At 41.5% G+C, this 6,692-nt stretch overlaps 1 pseudogene; it reads left to right on the plus strand.

The window, feature by feature from the left end:
• The first annotated feature begins 4,419 nt into the window (after nt 1-4,419).
• On the plus strand, nt 4,420-5,497 carry LOC148010939 (uncharacterized; annotated as a pseudogene).
• Nucleotides 5,498-6,692: the final 1,195 nt, after the last annotated feature.

The following is a 6,692-nucleotide window of genomic DNA, read 5'->3' on the forward strand; positions in this document are numbered from 1 at the left end:
CAACATACCATACATCGTTACTTTCTTTTGCACTTGTCACAGAATTGTTCATGTGCTGCACCATGAACAAATGCTCATTTCTGTCATCACCCTGTCTACTAGAAGATGCATAATTCCCTTGTTGCAGTTTTCCATTCATGATGTCATTCTGCTTTTTATAGCAGTCTTTAGCCATATGACCCATTTTACCACAGTAGTAGCATTCAACATTACTGTTTGCATTTTGGCCTCTCTGCCATCCACCACGACCTCTTTGGCTCCCCCTGCCTCTAGAGTTACCACGTCCTCCTCCATAGGATTGGTTTTCTTGAGTTTGCTGCATATTCTGATTTCTACCACGGCCTCCAAATCGGCCTCCTCTACCTCTGCCTCTACCTCTTCCAGCATTTGAGTAGAAGACAGCTTCTTTTGAAGTTCCTCCTGAAGAAGATGCACCACCATTTCTCTGCTCCTCAGAAATTAGAAGAGCAATCAACTCCTCAAAATCAGGAAATCTTTCATGAACTGAAATGGATGTCCGAAACTGCGCATAATCCTTTCCTAGACCATTCAAGGTCACAGAAACTAAATCATCATCTTCCACTGGCGACCCAATGGAAGCAAGTGCATCTGCAATCTTCTTCACCTTCATGTGGTAGTCATTGATGCTCATATTTTCTCTTTGCACATTGTGCAACTCTTGCTTAAGCTGCATTTTCCTGGCTTGCGTATTTGTGCTATACATCTTTGACAGAGTATCCCATGCCTCCTTTGGCGTACTTGCATCCTGAATATGCACAATCATAGAGTCTGAAATGCTGATAGACAGCCAGTACATAACTTTCCTGGCTCTCTCATGCCATGCTTTGAATGCCTGCATTTGCTGTTGATTGGAAACATCAGGAAGAACTGGTTCTTCTTCATTTCCTGCAACAAATTCCCAATATCCTTTTCCCATAAGGAAATTCGTCATTCTAAACTTCCATGCCTGGAAGTTGTTCTTGTCAAGCTTTTCAGTGATAATCTGTGAAAGAGAATCAGACGCCATTACAGAATACTGCAAAAAATTCTGTCACTGCAAAAACCACAGCTTCACCCTCACAAGGGAAAATCTGCAAAACTGGCGAAAGTGGTATTTGACCACACAGTCACTTCCTAGTGACGATTTTGCATCAACAGGCAACAGGGATGATTCTGTAACTCCCAATGTCTCTGCGCACAAGCATACAATGCAATTTTTACAGTAACTATTCACCGACCTGTAGAACAGTGGCTGCACAGCATAAAACTGAGCCTTTTCCTGAGTGCGTGCAGAAAACTTCCGCCTCCAAAACAGGCCCCGAAATGGCCTCAAATCAAAAAAATAGGGTCGCCAAGAGCTAAAACTCTTTCCCGCAGCATATACTGCCCTCTTGCTTCAGCGCGAAGGGCGTCTCAACCTGAGACAATGCACTCCTGCAATTTCCGGCTGTGCTACCTGCAGAGATCTGCTCCCAAAACAGAAAATGAAAGCAACACTGCTCCTCTTACCAGAACACCGCGAGCTTGGCTTGCTTTTTTGAGCTCCTTACCACGAACAAGGCTCTGATACCATGTCAAGATTGTGGGAGAGAAGGAAGGAGTCTCGCTTGAAGCTTTCTTGCTTGCACAATGGGGGAAGACACACAAGGGTGGAGGCTGAAAACAGTTTTTCTCTTCTTAGTTGTGTAAGCCAAAAGAACTCAAGTACAAAGAAATAGAAGAACCCTAGATATGGGTCTCAAACCAAACTCAACTAACTAAGGTGGCATACTAACTGAGCCACGAACTAGAGTAGATAAGGATAGCTATCATGTAGCTATTATTCAGGGGCGGTGTACCAACCGCATCTACAACTAACACGTCGGTGACATAAATGCACAACGGTCACCCTGGCGTATCACGAGTGGAGCTCGATATCTCAACATGAAGGGTATGCTACAAATTCAAAAGAGTAACGATCATTTTATGCCATTGAAAATATCGAAGAAAGCTTGGATTAAATATTGTCTCTTACCAAATAAATTGTGATATCCTTTTCTCCCCATGCCTCCTTCATTGCTTGAATAAGATTTGTAATCGGACATTTGAACTCTTCTGAATACATGTAGGTTTTTGTTTGTTGCTTGAGGAGCCTTAGGAAGACATCGAGGTGTCTCCAAACCTCCATCCTTACAAATGCAAATCATGGTGTGCTTGCGATGTTTGTCGTTATCCCACATAGCTCTCTCCAATGCTCCCAAGTAATGCTCACCTATTTTCTTGTATGGTTTTGTAAAAAGCGTCTAGCTTTTGAGCCTCCCATTGAGACATCAGCCAAGACATCACTTGTTTTCCCTGAAAGTGTCACAATCTTTTCTTAAGTAAACTTGACCTCCACGAAAACCCATTTTGGAGAGTAATGCCTCACATTTGTCAGTACACTCATCTGATAAAAACAAGGGCTTAATTGAGTATGCATAGTCGAGATGCAATCTGAGAAGTTTATCAATAATTCTAATCTCTACATGCAAAGTACATATATGAACGTTTGTAAGAGAAATTGAAAGAATGGGATCCCATATATATTCCCTATTTTTATTTTTACTCAGATCTATAGAGTCTCTAGTTGGGGCTCTTCTTGCAGGAGGGCACAAGTTGCTCCAATCTTTAGATCCAGCACAAGGATATTTTTCATTTTCCCCATTACATATTCCAAGCATACATTTTATAGTTTTCAAGTCAACGCGCTCATGTGCCATTCCACATTAGAATTACCAACCTCATCAACAACCAACATTTCTCCTTCACTTTGAGACTTAATAATGTTTGGAATACATGTATGAGAGTGAACAACCATTTCAGTGTTTGATGATTCTGAACTAGTACCTGAGCTACACCAACCCGCCAAATCTCCATCTCAGACTAGAACTTATGCACTGGTGCATTAGAGCTATTTGGAGGTCAAAAGGAGGGCCTTGTAAGAAAATGGGTATTTGCATCATTATCTCTCTAGAAAAATACCGAAATCTTCATTTTCTAGAATAAAATAGGTGTGTTTAACTAGCCACTTGAGAAAGTTAGTAACACCTTTTGTGGATAACGATGGACCACACTGATGACTAGAAAATTTAAAGTCAGGAATCTTTAGGGAGTAGAGCACTGTAAACCTTCAATGCCATATACTATGCCACCCCTCTACATTCAATGCCATCTGTAGTTGGGAAAGTCCCACTTGACCTCTTCACCTTGCCCTCCACTAAACCCCTCTAATCCCTCCCGCCCTCTTGGCAATGGTGGTCTACTGAGCTTTTCCCTCTGTTGGTAATAGCAGTCTACTGGGCTGTTGTTACCTCTATTAGCAATGGCGGACTCCCATGTCCATGTTGACAATGCCAAGTACCATCTTCGTATTGACCTTGAACCTAGTTACACTCCAGTGCAAAAACGTCGTGGTGGCAGCTTTGTATCAGCAAATGAAAGGAATGCTCTAAGATGTTCTAGAGCCAAGAATGTGGACATATGGTGTGATGGATCTATTTACCCACATGATCCTCAAACCTGCAGTCAACCACCTTTCTCAAGCCCAACCTCACTTCTCAGGTTTGTTGGAGATGGACAGAAAGGTTTGTTGGGCTACTGCAAATCAATTTCAGTAACCCCTACAGTTGAGAAAGAGATGTTCTAGGTTCAAAATACCCATCTTTGTCACCTTAGAGACCTTTGCAAGTTGCAAGAAGAAAAAATCAATCACCAAGAACAGGAGATCAACAAGCTACAAAAGCAAGTTGAACAATACAGAATGAAGAAAACATCTATTGGACTTCGGCAAAGGAAAAGAAAGTTGCAAAAGGTAGAGGATCTTAAGGTTAATTCAGGAGGACTCAAGAAAACGATCAAAGCAATCAGGTAAGCATTCTGATTCTATGTACTCTCTTGCTTCTATGTGCCCTCTGATTTCTATGTGCCTTCTTCCCTCTGGCTCCTCCATACATTAACACTGGGGTTCTGCATGCAGGGTTGTATTGCAGCCCGACAAGGAGAATATCAACCCAAATAGCAACCCAAAAATTCAGATGAAACCTCTGATTAGCTCGAAGGTTGCAAAGGAACTACTACAAGAGAAGAAATTTAAGGTTGTGCAGAGGGAGGTGGTGGATCAATTTATTACCAACAACACCATATCCATTGAGAATGTACAGAGCGCTATGGATGAGAGTGGTATTAGTCGGAAAGGATTTGCTTCTTACATAAGACTGTCAAGTCTGCATTCAAAGCTAAAGGAATCACTTCAAAACTTCTACCAACCACTACAGATGTTTGGAAGCTTTGGAAGAGACTTAACGAGAAGCAAAACGACTATGTTCGATCCCCTACCACATTACAAATGAATACAAAGGGAAACGAGGCACTGTCAAATATGATGAACACAACAACATCTTCATGGAGTTGGAGCTGCTGCAGAGAAGGATGGTTGAGTTTTACAATATCACACATGTTGAAACAAACGGTGTTCTCAACTTTGTTCTGAAGATGGACAAGTGTGAGATCCTGAATGATAAGAAGATGGAAAGAGTAGCCATAACATTGGTGGATAGAGCAATGGGAAAATTTCCCAAGGATGATCCACTGTACTTCTCAGTACAATCAGAAATGAATCTATGGTGGCTCGGTTGCTTTCTTGTATGTACTGCCAGGTCATTTTCTTGTGAATACAGTGTGGTTTATACACTCAATCTAATAGATGTATTATTTTGATTTGGTGTAGGTTTTAACCAAGGACCATGATGTCTTGGAATGGGTCTTTCGACAAACTCCCATTCCTGATCATATTAGTGGGCAGATGCGAGGGCAAAGGACTCTTACTGTTGGAGACAGAGGCACCTTTCAAGTTGTTTGGCACCTGGCCTCTAATTTAAAGATATTAAAATTCTTATACAATTGCAATCGAGGATCCTTGACCTTACCATGCCTCTACTGCATGGAGCCTGCAAAAACCCTTGATCACAGGTGGTGGACAAAGCCACCCGACTGGCAATTGCTCGATAAGAGCTTCCGACCTGTTTTTGATATACCATTGACAAATGTGCACATTTGTACTATGCATGCTCTGTGTCGTGTCATAGAGAAACTAATCAACCTATACATTGGGTTTGTATGGAAAATCAGAAATCAGTCTGAACGCCGTGATGGCATTGCTACTATTGAAAAAGTATTATCCAGTATGTAGCTTCATGGAGGAAATGTTCAAATTGAGCAAGACCAGAAGCTCTCCACCAATGAAAAAGATCTTCCTAGAAAGGTTTCTATAGGTGGAGTGAAGGCAAGGCAGTTCCTATCGAGACCAATCAACAACACAATTAAAAAGCGTGCATCCAACCACGTCAACAGGATAGAGTACGAGCAATGGAGGAAACTACACATTGCAGTTAAGGACCATGAGGCTGCATCCAGAAATGCAAAGGCGGAGGTATGGTGTGCAGTGGACAACATCTTCAAGATGTGCGACAAGGAGTCCTAGTCGACTTTGGACATCAAGGTTTTTCAAACACACCTTCAACAATTCAAAAAACAATTTACCGCAGCCTGGACAGAAAAATAGCATAACACATTACATGGTAAGCTTCAAAATCTGGCCTACATCATTTTGTGTCTCAGGATATAATTCTAAAGCATATGATATTGTTGTATGTCAGCACATCATCTATAATCATCTACCATTCTTCATTCAAAAGTACGGTGATCCAAGCATATGGAGCACTCAGGGAATGGAGAAGTCGCATTATATGGCACGCAATGCATACTTCAGACATACTCAACATGGTGGTGGCAGTCATAAAGGAAATAGCCTTCATGAAATCTTCCAGTAGTTCTACAGACAAATAATGCAACAGCTTCACAAAGAAGAGACTCTACGTTCATCAAAGATTGTGCAGGCTTTGAGGGAAGTTTAATCAAAAAGGGAAAAGAAGATTCAAGCATTCAGAAACTCAAATGCTCTTCAATCACAACAAAGATGGAGACAAGAACACCACTTTATTAACCATCGATGGGTGAAGGAACTATAGTTAGATGCAGTGAACACATTGTAACCAAAAAGCCACTTACAAAGCAATGGACTGTATTAACAATGTGTAATGAAATGTTGCGGAATACATCATACATCTTTTTTGCCCCTCAGTTGGTCTATATTCTAGTAAAAGTTGGTCTTGTTTTCTCTTGAGTTGTATTAACTGGTTCTTTCCATAGGGTTCCAGCTGCTCACTGTCTTCTATTCCTAATTCTAATGCAAGCCCTACATAGGCACTAAAATAGCCCCTTCTCGAACATTGGGACACAGGCTAGTAGCCAAAGACATCCAAGGCTGTGAACTTCTCTACCAAAATTACTTCTCGTAGGTGCTAGGGATAGGCTGTCCACCAAGAAACCGGGAGAGTGTTTTGAAGAAAAATGTGGCCACAACATCTTCATCACTGAGGTTGTTGTGGTGCACTAAAACCTTCCATTTTGCAAGCCCCCTCAGGTAGTGCCTTAGAGCTACATCGCGTCCATGGAACTCTCTTCTGTGCCTGATTAGAAACTCATCTACTTCTCCAAACAACCTCTGCAATAAACCAAATAGACCAAATTTGAATTACAGTGAGAAGAATAAGAACCTCCACCATAATCTAATCAAAGCAAACGATGAAAGAAAAGTAAGCGTCACCTCCAGTTTC

This window comes from Lygodium microphyllum, chromosome 29 (assembly GCF_053477565.2).
Source record: "Lygodium microphyllum isolate KBCC chromosome 29, Lygodium_microphyllum_v1.1.10, whole genome shotgun sequence".
NCBI classification, from domain to species: Eukaryota; Viridiplantae; Streptophyta; class Polypodiopsida; order Schizaeales; family Lygodiaceae; genus Lygodium; species Lygodium microphyllum.